The sequence below is a fragment of the Petromyzon marinus genome, chromosome 35 (assembly GCF_048934315.1).
Source record: "Petromyzon marinus isolate PM22_M1 ecotype Great Lakes invasive population chromosome 35, UKy_Petmar_22M1.pri1.0, whole genome shotgun sequence".
Taxonomy (NCBI): Eukaryota; Metazoa; Chordata; class Hyperoartia; order Petromyzontiformes; family Petromyzontidae; genus Petromyzon; species Petromyzon marinus.
Window position 1 is genome coordinate 5,571,585 of NC_133701.1, and position 27,023 is coordinate 5,598,607.

General features: G+C 51.4%; 1 protein-coding gene across 5 annotated transcripts in view; it reads left to right on the top strand.

The window, feature by feature from the left end:
• Nucleotides 1–27,023, top strand: part of GNG7 (G protein subunit gamma 7) — a 267,648-nt gene that overhangs the window by 15,228 nt on the left and 225,397 nt on the right. For all 5 annotated transcript variants that reach the window (XR_012945978.1, XR_012945977.1, XM_032966122.2 and 2 more), the window contains exon 2: nucleotides 24,865–24,925. The gene's annotated coding sequence lies outside the window, so the exon portion shown is untranslated. The remainder of the gene's footprint in view (nucleotides 1–24,864; nucleotides 24,926–27,023) is intronic.

The following is a 27,023-nucleotide window of genomic DNA, read 5'->3' on the forward strand; positions in this document are numbered from 1 at the left end:
CTCGATGTGCGGTTGGTGGCTGTCTGAGTGAGTTGGGTGAAAAGTCGGACAGGTAATGTCACCGTACGCCACGGGGACCGCGTTGAAACCGGAAGAGCGGGCTCGTTATTGTAACCACACTCTGCGATTTTACTCCTGCTACATGTTTTGTCTTTAAATGTCATTTTCTCTCACCTGTCGCTCGGGTGTCCATCACAGCCGCCGGTAACACCGCATTGACAACCAAAAAATAAAAAAAAATCGGGACAATTGGAATTCCAATGCCGTTTCAGGTTAGTTTAACACGTAGGCTACCGTGACCAATATTATCCATCAAAGGTTTTTTTTTGGGTTAGATCGCGTAAATATAAATGTGTCATTAAACCCGCCACCACCCGACACGGCCAAATTAGTGTTCTTTGTTACGTAAACAAAACGTGCCAATTCGTTACTAGTTCAGCACACCGGTGTGTTGGAGAGTGTAAACCCACAACATTTGCAATTCGAGGACCGTGACGTGTCGCCGGTTACTACAAATGCTTTCTCACGCCACTGCTGGCAGAAGGCCCTCCGCCAGAGGGTGCTCCGGAGAGCCCCTGTGGTGAGTTGTTTCGGCACGCTTGATTCCCGCTGGCCACAATGAACGTTCTCAAAAGGAGCGGGGAGCGCACCCACACTTTACCCCACACTTTTGTACTGCTGGGTGAACAGAGGTGGCGGGAGGCTTTAAGCAACTTGCTCTATTGTTTCAGCTATAATAACAACAACGATGCATGTATTTATTTGTCCAGGAAAGCCACGCTGAGTTGTAGGACCCTTTTACCACGCCAATTAACGACGAGTGTTTATGCGTGTGGGAGGAAACTGGAGAAAACCCATGGAGAGAACTCATGTGCGTGAGGGGGCAACACTCTATCCCATCCACAAGGGATAGATGATATCAATCCACACTTTGCTGTATTGCATTCTGCTGGGCAGAGCCAGCGTACGGGGTTTTGCACCTCAACGCTCGGGGAACGGGAGTCTGGAGGGAGGTAACGTTCCATCCCCGTACAAGACAGAAACAGATGGCAGTTAGTCCAATTGTTGCACTCCTCCTCGACTGCCCTCGAAGAAGCAGAGTTTGCTCAACATCTGTGTGCGGTGATCCACCAACCCCCGCTGCTGCCTCCACAGTACTGCTGGGTTACGGGCGGCAGGCAGCCCCCGTGTGCAGTCGAGCCGCCACCACTGCCAACCGGCCACGGCACGCCGGGGGCCCCGAATCGGACCGAGGATTTCTGGATTGCAAGTCCAATGTCACTTTGCCTCTACAACCAGCACCGCGTCGTTCGTTGTCTCTGTACGCCCTCGCGAAGATTTGCAAGCCGTGGTTCAGTGCAGGAATCTCCTGTTTCACATTGATGAAGCCAGTTGTAATTGCTGGCAAAACGTCGTACTCAGATTGTAAATGTTGTGGCTTTTCTCTCCAACACACCGGTGTGCTGTACTAGCAACGAATTGGCACGTTCTGTTGTTGTGACAAACCTTACTGATTGGCTGTGTCGGGTGGTGGTGGGTCTAACGACGCATTTATTTACCCGATCTAGTGGCTATGTTAATGTGAGGGATTAGCATGATGTTAATGTGAGAAATTAGCATGTAACTGGAGAAAAGAAGGGGAAGAAGAGCGGCCTCCTTGACGAGGGAGTGCAACCCAACGGGTGTAATCCAAAGTGCCTGTGAGTGTGAGAGTGCAATCCAATCTTAGATCTCTCATGCCCACTTGTCCTTTGGATTGCATTCTCATACTCACAGGCCCTTTGGATTGCACCCGTTGGGTTGCACTCCCTCGTCGAGAAGGCCGCTCTTCTCCTTCTTTTCTACAGTTACATGCTAATTTCTCACATTAACATCATGCTAATTTCTCACATTAACATCATGCTAATTTCTCACGTTAACATCATGCTAATCCCTCACATTCACATAGCCACTTCCGTGCCCTCGTCCAGGAGGCCGCTCTCCTATCTTACAGTTACATGCTAATTTCTCACTTTAACATCACTAGCCCCGGCCACTTCTTTGACCCTTGGGCTACACCCATTTCAAACCTTTTAAAAGTCTGCCTCAGCAGCAGACCATCGCTTTCCCACCTGATAACGGACGCTTGTGTTGCGCCCGAAACGTCGTGATTTATTTTATACCTACTACGTGACTTTACCGAAAGAACCAAAGAATATGGATTCCTGCAGTCACGAAAGCTTCAAATCAAGCTTGGTATGGGTTTATTTTTATTTCTCTTCTCTATCTATCGATTTGGCTGGCGTGTGTGTGCGCGCGGGGAGCGGTAATGCAACGGTTATCGCGCTGTGCTACAACACCAGTGATGATTATCTGAACCGGTCATGGTCCTCAACTAAGTCGACAAGGTCTCAAATGAGTACCTGGTGCGGTGTGTTTATCATCGTCACTGAGAAGACAAAGGTGGCCGTGCAGGGGGCTGACCACTCACCCTCTCATGTGCTGAGCCGGCCTTCATAGGTGCTCGCTAACATCACTTGCCCCAAAAGTCTGTTAAGGCTATGCGAGGGGTTTTTGTCTTGATGTATGTATGTGTGTGTGCGTGCGCGCGCGCGTGAAAAGAAATTCAATTACGCAAAGAATTTGTGAAATTACGCACACACACACAAACCCACGGGAGAGAGGCGCGTCCCGCCAGCGTCCTATTCTTTTTGTATCTTGAGAGATTGAAAAGGAAATTTACTAGTTACTCTACACGTGTACAAGAAAAGCCACACGGACAAAGATGAGGACAAAGATCCCCCCCACCTCCCCATAACCGTACAAACCCGTGGGACAGGTGCCGTTGGTGAGCATTTCCGAAAAGCAAGAACGGCGCACTGAGTTGAACTCGGGGAGACCCGCGACCGGTTCAGATATTCCCCACCTATTGTTCGTGAGTGGGAATCGAACTCGGGTTGCCGGGGTCGTCGCGCAAGAGCGCCTAACCGCCGCACTACCCCTTCCCCATGGTTATAGTACACGCATAACTGCACACGCGTACACCTCAAAGACACGGACACCCACTTGCATGCGTGCTCAAAGACAATGATCCCCCGTATAGCCTGAATAGACTTGGGACAAGTGCTGTTAAGGTTGGCACAGAACACGAGAGGGTGGGTTGCCAACACCACGCCCGGCCGCCTTTGTCTCCCTCGTGGCAATGTTTAAACACCACACCAGGTACTCATTTGAGACTGAGTCGACCGAGGGGAGGCCCATGACCGTTTCAGATAATCATATATGGGTGCATACTCGCACACATATACACACCCACGGACACACCTCATTTTCTCTCCGTCTCTCTCACACATACATTCAAAGAAAATTCTTGACACATTCTCACGCACGCACGCACTCGCTCGCCCTCTTTCCCATTATAGGCCATGTAGGCCATTGGGGAAAGTGGCTGTCAACAAGCAACCAATGAGAAGGCCAGCTCTACACAACCTGATAATCGGTATGGCTAGCGCCAGGCCTCTCCACCTTTGACTTTCTCCAGTGCCTGCTGATGTTTTATGCGCACAGCAGCTACTGATTTAAGGCTGAGCTGACCTAGGGGAGGCCCAGGACATCCTCTGACACCGCCGACATTTGGCGACCCAGATCCGCGCTCGCAAGTGAGACTCATCCCGGTCTCTCGGGTTCTCACCTGGTTAAGTAAAATAAGCGTTGAACTTTCAATGTATGTCGGGTTCTCAAGTGCGTTGAGTTGATGGGTCTCATCGGTGACTGCAGAAACAACAAAAAAATTGGATATAATTCGGTTCTACAACTTCATTTGACAAACTCCCAGCTCTGAGAATTCAAAATATCGGTTTCACCGTCATGTGATGAACATTGCCCTCATGTACATACCGGGTGGGAAAGTGCCGCCCTCTCCCGCGCGGGTTCAGAGGTCACTTGAATTTGATAGGGAGCTCTGTGATGTCCGCTTTCGCGGACCGTGCTTGAATATGAACTGCTCTCTGAGATGGATTCTGTAAGATTCTGTTTTCATACTCCGAAATAAACCGTTATGAAGGTTTATTTTTGGTGAGATTGCTTGAATGTAAATGTATCGCTTAACCCGAATACCACACAAAAAAGCCAATTAGTAAGGTATTTAAGACCGAAAAACAGGAATACTTGTCAATTCTGGGAAATCGCCTGATGAAGCTGGTTTAAATCACCAGCAAAACATACATTGTAAATGTGGGTTTACTCTCCAACACATTGGTGTGCTGAGGTAGTAACTTTTTGGAACGTATTGTTTATTTGACAAACCGTAATCATTGGCTGTGGCGGGTTTAACGATGCATTTATATTTACGCTATCTGAACCAAAAAAAAACATTTGTTATGGATAATATTGGTCGCGAAATCCTACGTGTTAAACAGTCGGGGAAAATAACACGAGGGATGAAAAGACAAAAAAAAATGTCATCATGAGAATAACAACGACAGCAGTAATGTATAGGCAGCTGGGCGGCAAGCGCCACCGCGTTCCATCAATACCAGCCTCGCCACGTTCTCTCTATGCGAAAGGTTAAAGTCCGCTCGGGTGAAATATGTTTGCACTTTAAACCAGATGCGTTAAGATCCACTCCTCCACTCCGCAGCCTGCTTTGGTGTGGGCCCTGCCGCAAGGCATTGAAGGGAACGAAGCGCGAGACCCCTCCTGTATCCACTTTACCCACCCCTCGGGGCAGTTGCACCGCCTGTACACTCGATAGCCACACCCACTGCCTCTCCAGCCCCACCCCTGCCCTAGCCTCCGCTCCCCAACCTTGTAGGTTTTGAATCGTCAGGACACTTGGAATCATGAATCTATTCGTGTGCCCTGTTTTGCTGCCGCGTTTTGATTGTTTCTCAAATATCGCCTTTTAACTTTACAGTGCCGTCTCGTGTACTCCGTTGGCTGAATTGCAGCGTTCACAGTAATAATGGCCGTTTAGCTCTGCGTTTTTGAACCACACAAACCACTTCTAAAATGTCAAAATGTGATAAATAAATAATACATCTGCCCTGCTACTACTTAATTTATTCGAATGGCGTTTGACCGACATTTCGGCTCGTAGCTCGACGGCCTAAATACCAAATAAGCAAACAAGAAAAATTCTACAAAAAAATCTCCCTCCCTAATATTTTCTAATTTTTCTTTTTTTTGAGACTGGGTGACCTGAGCGGGAGAGCGGACAGACGCAATTTAATGGAGTGACCGGCTGGTTGTGATTACTCGCAAATGCCTGTTGATGGACTGCTTCGCGAACACATTTTTAATTCATTGAGTAGCATTCGCCTTGATTTTTAAGATGCCCCACGATGCCATAAGATGCACACCGAGCTTTGGGAAAGCAAAAATTCAGGAATATGTAACAATCCGGGGAAACAATGGGGGTAAAATATAAAGTTACGGAAATTTCCTAGAGTGGCCGCGGGGGTGTGGGGGGGGGGGAATGATCTTATAAGTGAGAGAATGCGGTATCGCTGTGGAGTGCCACGGTCTTCCAGAGGATTATGATGAACGTGTTGCTTTGCAAATTGAGAGAAGATTAATACGGGCAGCTAGAAGATTAATTTGGTCAGCATGTGGTGGTCTTTGGTGTCCCCCGATGTCGTGATGCATTGGTATGGAGAGCCGCCTTCCTAGTATTATAAAACGCACCCCCCCCCTCCCAGCTTTTCCTTTAAAATATGGGGGGGGGGCGGGGGTGGGGGAAGCACGTCATGACGGTAGCCGGGAGAGCGGGTGGTGGAGGTGATGGGAGTGTCTGGCTGCCAGAAAGACTGGGAAAACACTGCACTACGTGGCACCGCACGACACCGCATGGTGCGCGGGGGGGGGGGGGGTCACGGAACCCCCCCCCCACCACCAAACCGTCGCACTCTTACCGTTCACCTAAAAATATCCTCCTCGTCCTTATCGATAGGGGCGTCGTGGGACTGCGGGCGTGGTGCGCGTGGAGCGTGACGCGCGTGGCGGAGAGCAGCGACCGCGGCGTCGGCATGCTCCGGCTCGCTCGGATCGCTCGCTCGCAGTTCGTTAGCGACCCACCGCAAAATGATGCCCCACGGGGTGGCGGTGGTGGTGGTGGTGGACGCTGATGTGGTGGCGGTGGTGGTGGGGAGCGGTGGCGTGGCGGTTGGCGCCGCTGCGCTACGAACCCAGCGACACGGGTCCGATTCCCACTCAAGGCCACCAACACCGGCGATGATTATCTGAACTGGACCTGGGCCTCACCTAGGTCAACTCAGCCTCAATTGAGTACTTGGTGCGATGTCAACTTTGCCACTAGGGATACAAAGGCAGCCAGGCGTGGTGCTTGGCCACCCACCCACTCATCGGTGCACCATGCCGGCCTTCATAGATCCTCGCCAACAGCAGTTGCGCCAACAGCCTGTTGAGGCTAAACGGGGGATCTTTGTCTTTGGTCGTGGCGGCGATGGTGGTGGCAATGATGTGGTTGGTGATGAATATGGTGCTGGTGTTGGAACTGGCTGTAATGATAATGGTGATGATTTTTATCTGCAGTGGTGGTTGGTGCTGGTTGTAATGCTCAAGGTTTACTGGTGGTGGTGGTGGTGCTGCTTCGTCTGCTGGTCGTTAAACGCAATTTCGATTCCGCACGGACTCGACGCTCGGTCGCCCTTTTCCATCCACGCGCATCTCTAGTCACCCCTGACTCCGTGGACCGTCACGGTCATTTCCTGCTCCTCCATTTCCACGTTATCGCTCGTCACGTTATCATCCCGGCGCCTTGCTCCTCTTGCACATGATGTCTATATGTGTACATGTCAACATGTCAGTCCACTGTGTACATGCATACATGTTGGTCCACTGTGTACATGCGTACATGTCAGTCCATTGTTTACATGTGTATACTTCAGTCCACTGCTGGCTGACGGGCCTCTCCACACTGCACGGGTTCTGTGGCTCTCTGAAGCATTGGAGCAATAATCCGTCAAGGGTTGGGCTGGGCCGGGCAGTCTTAAGATAGACTCGGCATGGCTTGGGTCCTCTCTCCAATGTTCATTGAAACTTACCATCAATGTGGATTGAAAACGATTTTTTTGTGTTTAGTTTGTTGTCCTTACCCCCCGCCCGCACCTCCGATAAGCACGGTTGGCTACGTACGCACGTTGATTCTAAATGTGGAGGAAAAAACGGGAGGATCCGGGGGAAAATCCACGCGACCACGGGGTGAGAGTCACGCAAACTCCAAATATACAGCAGGCGTCAGGGTCGGGATGGAACCCACGACCTCCTGTATACGAGGCAAGGTAGTTAACATCTCCTAGCCACCGTGGCGCAATGTTAACTATCTCTTGCCCACGACCGTCGTCACCATGCATACAATGGAGGGAATGAATGTAAACGCTCATTAATTGGCCAATAACACCTTTGTATATAGAGGACCGCAGAGCTTGGCCGATTGTTGGTGTGGTTCCTCCTCGCGCCTCCCCGTCGCTCTCTCTCGGAAGAGTGAGTGAATACTGCGTGGCGCGTTTCAGGGAGGGAGGGGAGGGGGCAGGAGGGGAGGGGGCAGGAGGGGAGGGAGGGGGAGGGAGGGAAGGGTTGTCGGCGGCCTGACGGATCGTTATGTAAGTGAATGGAAGCCTGCGGACCCTTCAGGAAGGGTGTGCGCGTGCGGTGTCCGCACTGTCCTTGTCAAGGAAGATAACCATCGGAGTTCCTCTTCGTGTTTTTATGATGATTATTGAATTTAATATATATTTATTTTGAATTATGAGTATCATCAGTCCCCGTCAGTCCACTGCTGGATGAAGGCCTGACCGAACCACTGCCATCCCCTTGCGATCCTGCGATGCGGCAACCAGGCCCGCACCCCCACGCACGGCCAAGCGATTGCGCCGCTCCGTCTCCTTGGTGGGGGTCTTCTTGGACGCGTTCCACCTCCTTGGCTGCCACTCCACTGTTGTTCTTTGGCTCCAGCCATGGACCCTTCAAGCGATGGGTTTCAACCCAGACCCACCGCTTACTCTCCTGCATATATTGGGTTGTCTTTCGCCTGCGGATGTTCTCTAATCAAACATGTACATATATTTTTTATTTATTTCTGGCATGGAGAGTTATCGTTAACAGCAAACTCATAGCCACAGCTTGATTATAAATATTTTGTAAGTTGTATGGAGCTGTTCATGTTTATAATGACGTGATGGTGCTCTCGAGTGGCAGGTTTGTCTTATAAATGTGCCACATCGTAAGGCCGATTTGATTTAGGAGAATACCAGGATTGGTTCAGATAACACTCGCCACTGATGTTATCCTTGGCCCGGAATCAAACCAAGGTGATTGGCTTTTTAGTGCAGTGCACTTACCATTTCGCCACAGCTCCCAACACAAGTACAAAGAGTCTCCGTAGCCTGATCTTCTGCTGTGGCAATAGCTGTTTTGTAAGCTCTACGTTATACACATATACACACAAAGATCTCCCGTATAGCCTTAACAGACTGTTGGGGCAAGTGCTATTAGCGAGCACCTATGAAGGCCGGCATGGCACACGAGGTGGTGGGTGACCAGCACCACGCCCGGCCGCTTTTGTCTCGCCAGTGGCGATATTTACACACCGAACGAGTTACTCATTTAATGCTGAGTCGACGTAGGGGAGGCGCAGGACCGGTTCAGAAAATCGTCATCGCTGTTGGCCGTGAGTAGGAGTCGAACTCGGGTAGCTGGGTTCGTAGTGCAGCGCGCTAACCGCTACACCACCGCTCCCTATATACACACGGACACACACGCGTACACAGCAATAACAACCGCCATTCACCACTAAGTGGCGGTGACGTCACCACGACGCTTGTGCCAGGCTATGTGCACCTTGAGGCCACGTGAAGTGTCAAACGCCCGCTGACAGGAGGTCACGGGGCAGACCCAGGTGCCACGGGTCGACTGACTGTACACACACACACGTGTACACACACACACGTACACGTGCATAATATGACACGGGGGAGGGTTGTGGTCAACCCCATCTGCCTGGCAAAGCCACATAGCCCTATCAGCTGTCCGCACAGCTTCACAAAAGACTTGGCAGCAGCGACAACTGCAAACACAGCGACAAGTCAAAACAGCGGAGGCATGTTGCATTATTATAATTATTGTCATCGTGCTAATTGTTGCCCATTTTCAAATTAAGTTGATGGTGGAGTAAAAAAAAATAAACAAAAGCCATGAGGAGGCCGGATGAGCTGGAGGTCAGAGGCCCTGAGAGCCGAGGTTGAAATCCACGTTTCAGCCACGGCCCGTGATGAAACCGGTTTATCAAGCGTCCCGAGGGGGGTGGTCTCGGCCCGGTCACCGACGGTCGCACAACGGAGCCATTCTACAGGGTGTCCATGAAGTCCCTATCTATTTCATTGAAATCACAGCGATTTCGGGTAAATTATGCAGTAATATAATCGGATGGCATATTCATTGGCGACAACTTAAGCGCTGGATTCATCACGAGCACCGTCAATGTCCTCTGCACAGCTCAAATCTGTCGGCCGCATTTGCCTGAACGCGTTTTGCGGCATGCGTGGAGTTATTTGTGTCACTGCCGCCCCCTACATAACACACACACACGGGTGCATGCGCGCGTGCGCGCGATCTCATAAATCTTGCAGACCTTTAAACTCTTGTTTTGGTGAAACCTTTGACTTGACGAAAACCCCCATGCAAAGAAATCCAAAAAGGTGTTAAATCCGGAGATGTTGAGCCGTCTAGGGCGAATCCAGCGATTTTGTAAAACGTTCGTTAGGCGTCCTCCTGACTCGGTGTTTACGTAATAACGAGGAGCTCCCCCCCCCCCCCCCATCTTATTGAAAGTATTGCTACTGTCACACGTTCTTGTACATTCATGTTCTTAGGGTCTTACAGGGAAACATATGCACCTGCGCTTAATGTGCAGCTTTTTATTGGCTTCAGCGTCGCACTTGGACCCTTCCAAATGTGACGTCATATTTGTATTGAGCCAGCGCCTTGGAAAAACTTGTAAAAAAACATATTTTCCTAAAGCTCTTGTTCACATCGTGAAAAGTTCAAATCGGAGGGCCCGGAATTAAAAAAAAAATTAGATTTTCAATGTTTTATAGGCACGCATGGCGCGTGTTGCATTCGTGCCAAATTTCAGCTTCGTCGCCCGAATTGAACTATCCTTCGACTTCACCTCAACTCGGTCAACTCACAAGCACTGGCAGTCAATGCGTATTGGTCAATTAAAAACACAACATGGACAAACCCATTCACCGAGACCAATACGATGCAATTAGGCCGGCTATGCGAATGCCACCAATTCCAAGGCAGGAGGAGTAGTGTGAGAGACGGCAGGATGCGGTGGAACAAGGGCAGTGGATGTGACTCCGAGTAGAAGCTCATGGAGACCGCAGCGGTATCATATTTACATCAATGGGCATCGGTGTAAGTCTGTGGGTCTCCACGTACTTCATCTGGTTCTCCTGTGTAATTGAACGGATCAACTACGTGTGTGTGCGTGCGTGCGTGTCCGTCTGTGTGTCTCTTGAGCGGGGAGCGGTTGCGCAGTGGTTAGCGCTCTCCGCTGCGAACCTGGTCACCCGAGTTCGATACCCGCTCACGGCCAACACCGGTGACGATTATCTGAACAAGTCCTGGGCCTCCCCTAGGGCGACTCGGCCTCAAATGAGCACCTGTTGCGCTGTGTAAACATCGCCATGAGGGAGACAAATGCGGCCGGGCGTGGTGCTGTCCAAACACCCTCTCGTGTGCCGTGTCGGCCCTCTTATGGGGTCGCAAAAAGGACTTTCGCCAAGAGTTTGTGAAGGTTATAATGGGTGTCTTTGTCTTAGTTTGTCTCCGAGTAAGTTTACGAATCTCCGTCTAAGGAAAGTGGACGTGACTCGGGCAGAGGCGCACTATTCTCGAAGCGCCATGGAGACAGCATCTGAACAGGTGACCAATCCCCCCCTCCCCCCTCCCCACTGCGCGCACGAATGGCACTTTGGGCTGAATGAAAGGGAGTCGTGTTTATTATGAGCAAGCGGGGTGCTTGACGAGACAAAAGAATAGATCGAGGATGTAAAATATTCCGGTGAGTGGATGAAAACGATGCCATCGCGTTCGTCCCATGAATCCCACTTCAGCCCTCCTCTCTCTTTGTCTGACTGATGCCGAGGTCTCGTCCACTCCCAATCCCCAACCTTGGGTCCCCCTGTTTGACCCGCACGCATATCAAAACGGGTTCCTTGTTTTGCGTCTTTTTTAAAAAAAATCCTGCCCAGAGTTTCTTCATCTTGGATTTTCTGAGTCATCGTTTCTGAGCGGCAGCGCTCGCTGATCTCCCCCCAAAAAAACCAACCCAGTCCAGCGAGTGAGCCTCGGCCTTGACCACGTTGGCTCTCAACTTATTTTTGGCCTCTTGTTGAATTTAGTTTCAACCACAGTGCTGCTGCTGCTGCCCCCCTTGCCTGACCCAACGTGGTTCCGAGAAATAAATGTATGAAGAATGAACGTCAATATTTGAACCAATTGTCCATTTTGTGAGGTATCCGAACTAGCCAGCGAATAAAACGAAATTCAACGTATTTTCTGCACGCGCGTTGTCATTTGTTCGCGCTCGCTGGTTACTCTTGGAAACCTCCAAATTGTTTACGATCAATAAGTTTAGAAAGGTATTTTATATCGTTCTAGGTTACCGTTTGCGTAAAAAAAGTTATCGTAGTTATTTTATGTTGACAGATTCATACGTGATTATTCACCGATGACTCATGTACGATATCATTTCACACGTTTATAAATCGCCTGTCCCCTGGGACATTGCCACGTACCACCAAAAGTCTGCCACGTCCCCCGGGTTGAGAACCACTGCTGTAGTGTATAGTGTAGTATGTATGTAATGACTATCATGTATGACATGATTATAAAGTCACACATTTAGAAATCACCTCGCGTACCCCCAGTGGTCCGCCACGTCCGTTTGAGAACCACTGCTGTAGTGTATAGAGTAGTGTATTGTATAGTGTAGTGCATAGTGTAGTGCATAGTGTAGTATGTATGTAATGACTCTCATAGTTGAGAACTACTGCTCTAGTGTATAGTAGTGTAATGTGTAGTCGTGTGTAGTGTAATAGTGTAGTATGTATGTAATGACTCTCATGGTTGAGAACCCCTGCTGTAGTGTATAGTAGTGTAATGTGTATAGTGTAATAGTGTAGTATGTAATGACTCTCATGGTTGAGAACCCCTGCTGTAGTGTATAGTAGTGTAATGTGTATAGTGTAATAGTGTAGTATGTAATGACTCTCATGGTTGAGAACCACTGCTGTAGTGTATAGTAGTGTAATGTGTATAGTGTAATAGTGTAGTATGTATGCAATGACTCTCATGGTTGAAAGCACTTTGGCCTAAACGAACCGATGTATCGCGTCCCCCAGGGGTCGCTCTTTAAGAGATCGTCGCGGCGACGGCCGTTTGACTTTGAATGCCATAATCAGTATCTCTATTTAGGCTGCCGAAGGAAGAATCCGATGAGCTATGAAGCTCCGTTTTCTGTTCACAGATGGTGCAGTATGGGGCACGGGGGGGGGGGGGTGTCAGCAAGTTACAATGGCTAACAATACACTAAAGTAGGAGCGCAAAAATAAGAAAAAATGGTAATCAAATCACTAAATAAAAATTAATAATGATTTGGTGTGTGAACATCTTAACGCCTGTTTTATTGCCAGAAAGGGTAAAACCCTATTATTATTTTTCACACTTTAACACTGGTCAAAAAGGGTATCCAATGATATAGCTGCTCTCACCGCGACCTATAAATGCACTGATAGTGCGTTGTCTTTGCACCGTTCGGTGTTCCCTTGTCTGACGCTGGTGAAACTGGGCCCTAAAGAATGCTGCTGCTGTCTTTAGTGCAGGCCCATCGGTTTCAAAGACGCTGCCATCTATTATCATAGCACGTGTGTTTGCATGTTCACCACAAGTAGCGCGTGTGGTTAATGCAGAGTGACTTGATTCCTTGCAAAAAAGGTAAATCTATTTGGTGTTTGAACATCTTACCGCCTCCTGTTTTATTGCCAGAAAGGGTAACGCATTTTCTTACTCTTTGGTTCTTTCGGTAAAGTCACGTAGGTATAAAATAAAATAAATCACGACGTTTCGATCGCAACACAAGCGGTCGCCCTCAGGCGGAAGAAATATAATCCAGCAGTGGAACTGCTGAACTTGCGAGAGAGCAGCTACAACAAGAGGTTATTTATGTGGCGATGGGCAAGCAAGCGGGGTCTGAGCTGGAAAGGAATTACCATATTCTTGTTTTTCAATAAATAAATTATATAAGTCCCAATTTTTCAAGATTGGGCAAGGCAGCAAAGACAACAGCAGTCCCAGGCCACACCAAGATAACGCCACACAGTCGTAGTCCGTCAATACAATAGCACATTAACATTGAGCTATCTGGCACATTAACATTGAGCTATCTGGCACATTAACATTGAGCTATCTGGCACGTTAACATTGAGCTATCTGGCACATTAACATTGAGCTATCTGGCACATGAACACTGAACTATCGATGGGGTTCGGTGCAGAGTTTTAACCGAACTGGAATTCCTCGCAACCGCAGCGTGGTGGAGGTATATCCGAGTTTTACTGATGAACCGCCACTCAAATATTAATGCAGGTGGAGTACACGCTGCACGCGCCTGATTATGGCTAGACACGGAGCACGCGGCATAGAGATCGTTGATTTAAATGGCACCGGTATTTGGCGCGCGGGGGGGTGGGGGCTACGTTCTTGCCTTTGACTGCCACTCCGTTGTTAGTCTCGATCCCGTTTCGCGACGACGTGGCCTGCCTGGCCTGAGCGAGATGTTAACTCCCTCGCCTGGTATGCATGAGGTTGTGGGTGCGATCCTGACCCTGACACCTGCTGTGTAATTTGGAGTTCGCTTGTCTCTTTCACTCTCCCCGTGGTCGCGTGTATTTTTCTCCGGGTCCTCCGGTTTTTCCACTCCACATTCAGAATCAGTCTGCGTTTAGAGTATTTGGCTGCTTTAAATTTCCACGTGATAAGCCACTTCGTTGAACTTACATTTGATAGTCAGGTCGCTTCTGAAAAAGAGCTATACAGTGCAGTGGGCCTTGCTTAAATACAATTTTTTTTTATCGTCTTTGTAATAGTGTTTAAGCCCCCGTGGTTTTCTCCACAATGCGATTGGTGGCTGTGACTCTCCGCCTGGCATTACAGCGCCCTCGTGTGGCCAACAACAGCTGCTGCAGAGATGAGGCAAAATATGCAACGCGAGTTTTGTAGCATTCAAGTAAAATTACATCTCGAGCTTCGCTGTTGTATAGTGCTTTGATCGCGTGTTTTGAAGCTGGAAGCCACCACGCAACTCAACACGTCGAGTTGCCAATGATTACACCAGGCTTTTTGCCAATGATTTCACCAGGCTTTTTGCCAATGATTTCACCAGACTTTTTGCCAATGATTTCACCAGACTTTTTGCCAATTATTTCACCAGACTTTTTGCCAATTATTTCACCAGACTTTTTGCCAATTATTTCACCAAACTTTTTGCCAATTATTTCACCAGACTTTTTGCAGGAGGGCCCTTCTGCATTTGTGATTTTAAGGCCAATTCCATTTTTTGTTCACATTTACACAGACGATGGGTTCCACCCACCAGCTTTGCTGTACTGCCACCTCCAGGTGACCTCGCGGCACATCGGGTCGGGCAGCCTCTCTGATCTCTTGCGTGATCCACAGACCCCCCCCCCCCCCCCCACCTTGCCTTCGGAGCGCTGAAGCACTGGCGCGTATATTCAGCATAAAAAAGAGAGAGAGAGAGACGTCAAAAAGTGATTCCGGGGTCGCAGCGATACCTCCGATATCGTGAGCCACGGTCTCTCCGCTGCAAGATGAAGGCCTTTCAGTAATCGTCGTCATCGCGAGCAATGGACTGTCCACTGATAAATGAAGGCATCCGCGTCGTCGCACTGAGCCATGGTCTTTCCACTGCTAGACGAGGGCCTCCCTTGTCGTCGTCGTCGCCCCTCCGATTTAGCGTGGTGGGCTACGTACGGTGCGAAAGGGAATTCGCCGTACGTCCATGATCAGTGGTCTGCTCGTGGATGGAGGGCTCCACAAATCGTTGCCACCGTGACCTCGCGATGGCAATGGGTGCCTGTGCAGCACCTGCACACACACCGTCAGTCGACTTCATTGCTCCACCTTCTCCGTCCACGTCCTCTCGGTCACGTTTCCCAACCGCGCAGGCCGCCGTTCCCGCCGCCATATCCACCATGTCCCTGCACAAAGCCCTCCTGCGGTGACTTATCTCAACAGTCCTACAGTCTCGCTGCACCATGTACAACTGTCTCGTGAAAATCCGCAATCCGGCACTGCTGGAGGGGGGGGGGGGGGCGAGGGTTGCAGGATCGGACGAACGGCAAAATGTTGCGGGACTCTCCCTTCCCTTGGGCGTCGAGGTGCAACACCACACCGTAGCCTGGCTCTGCCAGCAAAATGCAGTACAGAAATGCGTCGACTGCTATCATCTGTCCCGTCTGTATGGGATACAGTGTTGCCTACCACTCTTTCCCCCCTCCCCACCTTCACGCGCGTGAGGCTTGCTCCGGCTGCTCCGGTTTTCCTCCCGACATGTACAATAAACACGTCTGCGCTGATTGGTTGAAAACATATTTGCATGTGGAGTTGCTGCGGGGGAGATTTTGTGTCGCGCATCGGCTCGTCGCCTGGGCAGCCTTCCAGCTCGGTGTCTCGAGTTTCCCTTCGGCGATTTGTGAGATGCGATTTGTGAAACGAATTGTCACATTCGTTGATGATTGATTATTTTTCAGTGCAGCGTTGCAATACAATTTGCATAAATTGCAACAACAACAACAAAAACCCCAGCGCCTCCTTTCCACGCGACAGTCGATACCGCCTATCGTTGAGCCCAGAGGTGGGATTATCGATGCCATCGTCACGGCCGGGTCGGTTACCACTCGCGCACCGCGTGGCGGCGCCGTGGGCTGTAGTTGGGATTGAACTCGGCAGAGGGCGCTCTAGGTGCGCGGTGCGGACGTTGAGCGGCGGGGCCACGTGTCTGGTCATGGGGCACAGAGCAAAAGCATTTGTCGAGCAGCAGCAGCAACAGCAGTAGCGGCTTAAACGACAATTATTGCCATAATATTTAGTTGATGATTGATCGTCCGCATCATCTACCAATCATAATTGCATAATCAATCATCGGAATATAATTAACATCATCAGGGTAGAATCATCTTCATTGCATTATCATTCGACACATATGTATGAATGTTGAACTTCATTCGCAACATGCGTAGCCAACCGTGCCAGTTGTCAGAATTATATTAATCGTCATCAGTGTATCATCATCAGTTTATAATTATCATCATCATTGCATAACAGTAATCATTCATAACCATCGTTCATCGTCACTGTCAATCCATTAACGCCCACGAGGGCTACTGTTCCACCACGGAGTTGGAGCAATGATGAAATCCGCTACTGTGCAGGTTGCTAGACGCATCGTTGCATCCACTGCGACGGAATTTCAGAAGCCTCCATCCAGCAGGGGACAGATCATGGCCGACGATGACGACGACGACATTCCGTTCGCACGGTCACGGTTTGCTAATTCTGTCTTTTGAGAGCAGAATGCAAGCCTGAGTCTCACCATGACGACGACGATGAACCGGTGCTACGCGAGACACGTAGAGGTCGCGGGCAATGTTTGACGGTGACGCTGATGCCGCACCGTCGTCGTAAAAAAATGCGCGACCTGTAAACTCGAGACCCAGTTTGTATTTGATTCGCCGCCAAACTCAATTTGCCAGGTCATCACGTGGAGAGCGCGGCTTCGCAGGTTGGCTGCCCACCGCAGTACGGTTTTTTTTATTTTTTTTGTGCACCGTCAACTTCAAAGCTACGTAGTGCACACCATCGCGGTGACGTACGTGGCCCCACGGCAATCTCCACTGCTGGATGAGGGCGGCCTCCATGTGCCGTGTTGGGTCACGGTGGGGGGGGGGATGCGTTCGACCGTACTTCGCCACGCTGGTCGGTTGCGGCGTTTGGCGAAGGGGGAGCCAGCCGGGAGTGGTCGTGATATCGCTCGTCGCCGATGTTAGCCGTGGCCTGGAATCGAACTTGGGTCTCCAGGCGCGCATAGCCCAGTGTGCTTTAACGACCGCGCTGCCCGCTTTGGTGTCCATAGTTTATATTCAGTTTGTGGATTTAATGCCAGGTCACAGCAGATGGGGAAGTGCAGAAAAAAAATCCATTGTTTTCACTGCACTGCGTTGCACCGTCTTTGCTCGCCGTCTTCACAAACCCGCACTGCCCAGTGGGGCGAAGTATGATCAAAACGATCCCCATGACCAGCACAGTTTGGGCAGGCCTTCATTCAGCAGTGGAGAGACAAACAAGGGCTGTACATTATAATGTTTTGCAAGGAAAAATCTCCCCCCCCCCCCACCACTTTGTTTGCCCTCATGGACTGCTTGGGGTAACTTGCTGTCTGCGTGGGCCTATAAAAGACCAGCAATGTAATTGCTATACGTTTGAATCTCCGGTAAATACTCCAGCACAACGATTGAAGGCGCCGCGGGTCGATGTCGTAAGCGGCGAACGCCTCGCGACGTTGTACTTAGGGCAAGGTCGTCAAAAGCACGCGGGTAAATCTGCCCGACGGATTAAATCCATTATCTTTTGTTTCCACAAAAAATATTTATTTTGCAACCAGGTGGCAAGCGATCGTGTGACATATTTGGACGCCGCACAAAAAAAAACCCGAGGTCGCAATTACGTCTTGGCAAAACCCACCACCCCCACCGTTAATCTGTTCTCTGGACTCGGCACGGCGGGGGGGGGGGCTTACTGATCGCCCGGCGACTGGCTGTCTCCAATCACACCAGTCTCGCGACTTCTCCTAACTCCTCCCCCACCTCCGTCTTTGTCTCTCCATTCCCCCACCACCTCCACACTTCACCACCCCCAGCACCCACCCCTCCCCCACCTATTGCTGCCAACCGAGCGAGGAATACTCGCAGTGATGCTGCTGCTGCGTTGGCAGTGCCGCACAAGGACAGATAACGAAAAAGTCAACGCATCCGTCAATAGCGCTGCTCTCAAGACGGAAACAAATAAATATGTATAGTGTGTGTTGGTGACGTTTCGGGCAGTGGCCCTTCTGCAAGGCAGAGAGATCTCTCAAAGCGTGGCATCTGGATGACGGATCCGATCAGTTAACCCGTGCCCTCAGGTGCCATGGGTCTGCCACCACGTGCCCTGCTGGTGGCGACCGTGCGCTCTCTCAATATTGGACAAATAAATTTTTTAAATGAGTTTTTCAGCACCCCCCCCCCCCAACCACCGCCAAAAATGTATTAAAGACCTTTCAAAGAATATTCTCACCCACCTCATCAGTCACTGATTCGTACCCCACCACCTTGAGTGAGATCTCTCTGCTATTTTGTACTTTTTGTGAACGGTTGCAGTAGCATGCCAGCACCGAGGTCTGCTCGCCACCATGAGAGGGCTTCAGGAGTTGAGTTTGGTTGAAGGATCGCAGGCCACAGTGGGTTTACTATACGGTCCGTAGTTTGTGTTGCATTGCCAGAGTCGCATTGCTGTGGCTTGCAGTGTACCGTGTCTCTTCGAGTCTCTGTTTTTGTTCTATTTGTCTCTATGTATCTCTATGTATCTATGGATCTCAGAGTCTCTACATATCCCTATGAGTCTTTACGTATCTCCTGAATCTCTACGTATCTCTGCGTGTCTCTGTGTGTCTCTTTGGGTTTACTGTGCGGTCCATGTTTTGGCTCGTATGGCCACAGTCACACTATCTTGAATTTCTCCCATTTACGAATGTACGTGCGTACACGCGTACGTTGAACTTTTTTCGCACCGTATGTCGCCAACCGTGCTAATCGGAGGTGCATTTCGAAGGAGACGATGCGGGCACCTAAGGAGGGGAGGGGACGGGGGGGGGGGGGTCCGTTGCCCGACAACATCGTTCGCTCTAAAAACAACGCTGGGCCGTCAGGCGGTGGCCGTGGCGAGGTGCGCCCGTGGTGGTTGGCGGCACGCTTCAGGAACACCGCCGGGAGACGCGTTCGCACGGCCCGACGGCTACATCTGGGTTAATCCCAGCAGTGATTTTAGCGAAAGCGGGGCAGTGTGATACGTGCCTCGCGGGTGCATTAATGAGGTCGGCTGTGCCGTATCTGGGCTAACGACGCCCAATTTTGAGATGTGCATTCCAGAGTGCGTGCGTGCGTGCGTGCATGCGTGTGTGTGCACTCGCGCACGTGATTGAGGTGGTTGGGTGGCTCGGTGGGTTCATAAATGGCCGTGTCGGGGACACCGAGTGGTCGGCGCCGCTGAGATCATGGGTTTGAAATTTGGGTTTCGGCGGGCCGGTGATTACGTTAGGGTTCTCGGCTATAGCGAGTTAACGGCTCAGCTCCGTCACCGGTGACTGCCTACGGCGACAAAAAAAAAACGCACACATCAGTCGGCGATGCTGCCGCAGTGGTGCAGAAGCACAGTTAACCACGACAAAAGTCAATGCGTTCGTCAATAGTGACTGTGTGTGTGCGTGGCTTTAAAAGATAAAAACATGCGAGAGGTGACGTTTCGGACAATGCACCTTCTTCATGTTATGTGCTTGGAAGAAGGACCGCTGCCTGATATGTCGTCTGTTATCTACATTTTTTTTTGCAAGTAGTGTTATTGACGAATGCTTACAAAATAAAAAAAATCAAGGTAGGGTTTTCGCTTAGTTTGGCTAAATTCCAATTCTGAGAAACAAAGGTGTATTGGTTTCACTGCCACGTGATCCACCTTTCCCTATTGCAGAGCAGCGTGGGAGTGCTGGCACGTGAACCCAGAATTCAGTGCGCTTGGTGGTCGCCTACCTCAGCGTTGTCTGCGCTCAACCCTGCTTGGCTGCAGAGCTCTGCACGAAATCGGGAGCATGCTGGGCGATGCGGTCACAGGCCGTACGTAGACTGTTACACACAAAGATAAAGTTCTCCCCGTAGAGCCTTAATCGACTGTTGGGGCAGGTGCTGTTCGCGAGCACCTAATGAAGGCCGGCATGGCACACGAAGGGGTGGGTGGCCAACACCATGCCCGGCCGCCTTTGCCTCTTCCAGGTACTCATGTGAGGCTGAGTAGACCTGAGGGAAGTCCAGGACTATTTAAGATAATTCTCATTTGTTTTAGCCGTGAGCGGCAATCAAACTCGGTTCCCCGGGTTGGTAGTGTAGTCCACTAACCGTAAGACACACATGCACACACACACGCATTGAAGTCGGGTGCATTCTGGGCAATACGGTCATAGGCCGTAGACTGTTACACACACACATGCACACAAGGGACGCACGTAACCTACATTTAATGAAGCCTTTGCAATTGATGGATATTCAGGTCAGGAGGCTCGGATGATGATGGTGATTATGGTCATTGTTGTTATAATTACTGACTTTGTAGTACGCGGCTTGGTCCTTTGTGTTCAGCCGGCGGTGCATTATCCATCACCAGACACCTCTTACCCTGCTGCGCCCTCCCCACATGGGACGGGACGAGGGCCTCTTAGCGCAGCGCGTGACACGCACACACGGCGAGTCCGCTGCGACGCGGAGACCCAGCCCGCGCACCGCCGGTCCGACGTGCAGCGATCGGGATAATTATCCAGACGGCCGTTGTTGTAGTGCGGCGTACGGGAGTCGGGGATCTAAGCAAGGGGAGGCAGTGGAGGGGGCATTGGCGGATGGGCAGGGGTGGCGTTGAGGAGGATGAAGACGTGGGGGTGGCGCGTTCGCCGCTCGTTGCACAGGCCCGTGGTTCGAACCTGGCAGCCCTATTTACCACCGCGGGTGTATTTGGCCGCTGTAAATTTCCGCACAATGATGAACCCACTTTGTTGAGCTATTATTTGTGGCCAGGTCGCTTCTGAATGAGAGCCACATCACTCGGTGGACCTTACCGGCATATACTCGCGCGATGCCTGTGTCGCGAGCGCACGATCCGCCGAAGTAATTCGAAAACGGGTCGGCGGTTGTGCGTCAGCGTCACGGTCCAAACTCTCCAAATATGAAAAAAAATCACCTGCCGACTACCCAATTGGGATTTGCGCACAGATAAAGTCTGGCCATGGGGGAGCGACGTTCCTCATTGCGGTTACACGTGGCAACGTCGCTCCCGCTGGGAGGCCATATCTGCCTGTGCAACATCGCAGCTTCATTCGTCATAATCTTGCGCGATTAAAAGGGACGCAAATACTAAACGTACCAAATTATTATTGTTCAGAGTGAAAGTGTCTTCCTGCCCAATGGACCACGGGCTGTAAGTAAACGCGCGCGTGTGTGTGTTAGGAGCCCAACTTTGCAGTTTCCCCTTTGCTAAGTGATTCAGCCATTTCTCCCACGATATAGATAGCCAATCGGTGTCGAGAACTGGCAAACACGGTGGATCTGCCGCTGGCTCCGCCCAGCTGCTGAAGTGGCGCGCGGAGCGAAACGTCGGGACGTCGTTTCTGAACAAACCCGCGGTGGCACGACCCCCGCAAAGCATCGGAGGAGGCCCCGTGCAGCAGCGTCACCGTACAATCATGTATCACAACAGCAAGTACAATAACGATGATCGTAATAGCAACACTTGCATTCATATCGCGCCGCCAACGCGACTGAAACAACGCCCGTTCGAAAACGGACACAGAGGGCAGTGCTTGTTTACACAAAGAGTGATTTGTAGCCGCCACAGAGTCTCCGGTGTCCCGGCACCGGAGAGGCTGCGTGTGTCTCGTCTGCCAGTTTTTATCGGCAAGACAGCCGACGGGAACCGGCGCTTGGGCCGCCGGGCGGCCGAGCGCGCAGAGGCGGAACTGCCGAGTGCCGGCGAGCGGGCGTACTGCTCCGGCTCGTCGCTGCGGTGTTACCGGTTTGTGCTGGGTTTGTGACTGGGAGCCGGTGGGAGCCGGAGAGATGTGGGTCTGGGTTTGTGACGGTAGGGGCGGGGTGTGGGGGGTGGCGGGGGGGGGGGGGCTAGTGTGGGGTAGGGGTCTGGTGAAGGTTGGGGGGCGGTTTTTGGAGAGTCAGGCAGGTGAGTGGAGGTGAGGGCTGCGTGTGTGCGTGTGTCCCGTGTGTGCGTGTGTCCCGTGTGTGCGTGTGTCCCGTGTGTGCGAGACTATATCTGGTGGGGAGCGGTAGTGCAGTGGTTTGCACGCAATCGGCGTGGTGCTGGCCACTCGCCACTTGCGCGTGCCGCGTTGACCTTCATTAGGTGCTCGCTAACAGCACTTACCCCAAACAGTCTCCGGAGCGCTATACGGGCAATCTATGTCTTTGTTGTGACTATATCAGCACTGGGAAGACAAAGGCGGCTGGGTGCGGTGTTTGTCACACCACGCTCTTGTGCACCATTCTGGCCTCAACAGGCGCTCGCAAACAGCACTAGCCCCAACAGTCCGTACGGATTGTCTTTGTCCCCGTTGTGTAGGTGTCTCTTTGAAGATGTGTACGTGTTTGTCAAAATGCCACCTCGCCTGGCACAGAAGCTGTGGTGACATGCCACCACCTGGTTGTGCGCGGCAGTTGTTGTCTCTGCGTATATTTGTACACGTGTCGTCTTTGCGTGTGCACAATTTTGTCTTTTGCCCATGTGTACTTTTTTTTGTTATCATCGTGCACACCACGTGTGTGTTCGCTTGCCTGCAGGCGTCTTCATATTTCCATGCCCGTGTGCAACCTGTGCGTGCGTTTGACGTGAAATGTTTACGGAGAGCCGTAACCTCGTGTGCTTTCTTCCTTTTTGGAATGTTCACCGTCTAAAATGAATCTCAATCGCACGGGGGGGGCGCGGTGGCGGGAGTGGGGGGGGGGGGTCAGCGATTGCGTCAGTGGACAACTCCAGCGATCTGCCCTTGGTAACCTTTTGCCCCTCTTCGCAGAGTCCCCGTGCTTTGAGAGGGTTCTGCCATTTGGCCTGTGGTTTGAATGACGTGAGCCGGGCGAATGGGTTTTCGTGGCGACCTTAAACCCCCGTGTTTAGCCACAGCACCAATACCCCGCCATTCACCACGATGTGATGGTGACGTCACCGCGGCGCCTGTGCCAGGCCAGGTGCACCTTGAGGCCACGTGAACTATCAAAGTCTCGCTGACAGGAGGTTACGGGACAGACCCAGGTGCCATGGGTTGACTGACAGAGATGACTGGCAGATGCACCAGCTGTGCCCCCTACTGTGCCACCACCACCGTCTGTCTGTGAGAAGGCCCCTGTTTCTTCGCAGTAACTTGAGAGAGCGGTGGCTCTGGCGTGTGTGAATCAGCTGCTGCGACTCCCTAGATTTGCAGCACCCAGCACCTCCAGGGACAACCTCCCCCCGAAAGCAATTCGCGCACTCGACTCCATCATCACTACATTCACAACTCAACAACAGCACACGCCTCTTTGCACTTGCACACACGACAACAACTAACTCACAGCCGCAACTTGCTTATGCCTTTTTTTAAACTATATACAGTACTGTATAGCTATTTTTTCTCCTTGTATAGAATAACAAAAAATATTTTTTAAAATTATTGATCACGAGCCCACAAAGCGCGAGCGATTCAAACAAATAAAAAAAGTTTTATCTTCGTAAGTATTAATGTGCTTTGAGTGGTAGATTTGTGCCAGAAAGACACCACGTGTTTTAGCAAAAAATAAAATTAACTTGACTGGAGATTGCTCCAGCCTAAATAAAGATTCTGATTCTGGGATGTTTGGCCAGTTCCATTACTGAGCGTTAAAGTCTACATTCGCGAATGCCAGTGAGTGATTTGTCTGAAGTGTGTGTGATTGTGGGGGGTGTGGGCGGGGTGGTGGTGATGGGCGGTGGATGGTGGTTGTGGGGGCGTAGGGGGCCCGGGTTTGTGGCTTTGACCGACACTCGGGCGAAATCATTTTTCTGAAGCCCCACCGTTGTGGGCCGACGATGGCCTCTCTATGCTCTCTGTGGCGGCCGAAGTACGTCGGAGGCTGTAAATCTCGCGGGGCGGCGCGGGCGCGCGCGTCAGTAGGGGCGGTGGGGGCGGGGAGGCGTCGCCGACTCATTGTGCGTCCGCGCTCGGGCGAGCACGGCAAAACGCGTCGGCGGCATTCTCAGCTGCCCCCTCTCGGCCTGCCCCCCCTTACGTCGTCGTTGTGACGTCAGCGGCGGTGTGAGCAGCCCCCCCCCCTTCCCCGCCCCCCCCCCTCTCGCTTTGTCTCGTGATCTTTAGCCTGAGTCCATTCCCCCCCCCCCCCCACCTTAGCGTCGGCCAGGAGGGTGATAGAAAGGCTCGGTCGTTGACCAAAGTGAAATACCTCCAGACGATGACATTTAGCGTCGTCATCATCCCTCCCCCTCCGTCCCCGACGGGTGCCGTGGTCACGAGTTCAGACCTCAGTGGGCTTTGCCTGTATGTATGTATTTGTATTTACGTTAAACTTCTTTCGCACCGTACGTAGCCAACTGCGCAAATAGGAGGTGCGGGAGACATGGTGCGTTCGCCCCGGGTTCTAGCGCAAGACACGGCCGTCGTAAGGGGATTGATGGGCCACGGTCAAGACGAGCGACGAGGGGACACGCACCCCTGTGGGGGGGGGGGGGGGTTGGTGAGACGGAGCGTGGAAATTGGTCCCTGCGTGAGCGCCAGGTGGACTCGTCACATCGAATTACTGGAAGAGGATTTGCGCCGGCTTGAGAAGGCCTTCATCCAGCGGTGGATTTGAGCGTGGCCGATGATGATGATGATGAAGGGTAACTGTTCTTGCTGGTCGTTATGAGCACAGTGTTACTAACGTCGCTCCTGTTGTTGTTGTTGGTTTGCAGGAGCCTTGCCAGGTGAATTGCTGCAGCCAAGCGCCAACGGCCTGCAGTGCCATCTACAACCGTAAGTGGCCTCCTCAGTGAATTGAGTGATGAATAATAAATAAAATTCTCAATCAACCTACACACAAGGTGATTACTTGTCTCACGCATGCGTGGAGTGTATCCGTCCGAAGACGCGATGAAAGAGCCCGTCGCGTTTCCAGTAGCCAAGGAGCGGAAACCATCACGCACACTTGGGTTATCCTCGCAGCAGCGGCTTTTGCTAACCATGGAACATAGACAGTCACTGCATAGCGCGCGCGCTTTCAGATGCGCTTCTGCGGCCATCTGGAACGCTCTTCTCTCTGATATTAGGAAGCCATTGGGAGCTGTGCATTTAAAAAAATTCTCGATTGAAAACTAATTTCTTTAGCGCTGTTTTTTTGCATTTGGTTTGTTGTCCTTCGCCCGCATCGCCGATCGGCACGGTTGGTTACGTACGGTGCGAAAGAAGTTCAACGTACGTACATACTACAGACGTACACACGTACACACATACACACGTACATAGAGTTCCTACCCCTTGGTTCACACTGACTTTACATTGAAGCCGAAGCGGGCAAACGTCGCTCAAGACATTCTGCACGAGCGTCGACCACAGGGCCGGGCACTCAGTGTCGCGTTGTCTCTGGAGGAAGGGTCAACGTTGTACCTGTGGCCGCACCACGGGCAGGGGAAGAGGGAGAGTCGAAGGATGTAAGGTTTGGCGAAAGAGAACGGAACGGGAGAGAGAAGAGAAAATCATGCATATGCACACGATAGAAAAATAAAATAAAAATCACGGTAACCATTCACCATTTTTCTCCGTGAAAAGAAGGGTCATTTAGCGGCCGCTGCAATTTTGCTGAATATACCTTTTTTTAGAAAGAATCCCACGTTTATCCCTGTTTGACGCAAGCCGTCGCAGTAAAAATCGGTTGCAGTAACACCAGCAGAGGGTGGGCGCCGAAGCAGGAACCCACTGTTGTACCCCACTTCTACGCGCCCGCGTCCGTGCCGCTCTCCGGCCTCGCCAAGCCCAGCATCTGGAGCAGCGTGGAGAAGCACGGTCGAGCAAACCCTCTCGACCCGTGCGGTGTGGGGCAGGTGTCTCCCCCCCCCCCCCCCCCCTTAATCGGAGTAGTGGAGAGACAAAAGAGGTGCACGTTGTAGACACTCCGTTCGGTTTCCTCTCCACGTACAAAAAGGCTGTGACACGTCGCGGAGCTGAAGATGAACACCTTCCTTTAGCCAGCGTGGACAGGTAAGGCGGCGGCGAGGCGATGAGGGAACTGCAAGGTGAGTGAGCGGACGACGACGCAAGCTACGCGCCCGCTGTATGGAGTTGGACTGCCTGGGACAGGTTGAGGCTGCTTCGCGCGGAATAAATAAAGGCTACACTGCAAAATAACGCAACACTGCATAATATGAGGCTAGACTGCACAGTAACGCTACACTGTTTAGATTAAGGCTACACCTCAGATTAAGGCTACACTGCAGAATAAGGCTACACTGTGTAGATTAAGCCTCCACCTCAGAATATGGACAGATTGGACAATACGGCGACACTGCATAACAAGGCTAGACTGCACAGCAACGCTATGCTGTGCAGATTAAGGATACAATGCGCAGATTAAGGCGATGCTGTCTAGAATAAAGCAACACTGTGTGGAATCGGGAACACGCCGTGCTGTGTGGAATGAGACAGCGGTGGGCGGAGTGAGTGGGGTCCTGCATGACGTCCGTTGAATAATCCCGGTGGCGTTGGCATCTCGTCCCCGTGAAGGTGGCGGCGCCGTGTGTGTGTGTGTACGTATGTTTAATTTTTTTCACACCGTACGTAGCCAACCGTGGTCGTTGGAGGTGCGGGAAGTTGCGGCTCATCCTGATAAGAACTTAAAAATATCAACACGTTCGTCAATAAGGCTGCGGCCTTGAAAGGAAAAAAATATATTGAACGGGGAACGCGTCTTGTTGATTTTTGGGTCCGATTGCGGCGTGTGAAATGTGTGTCGTGCACCCTCCTCCACCCGACCACGGCTAATTAATAATGTCGCACGATGAACAAACGTGCCGATTGATTACTGCTTCAGCAGCGGCATTGGCACCGGTGCGTAGTTGCTGGAGAGCGATCCACACGC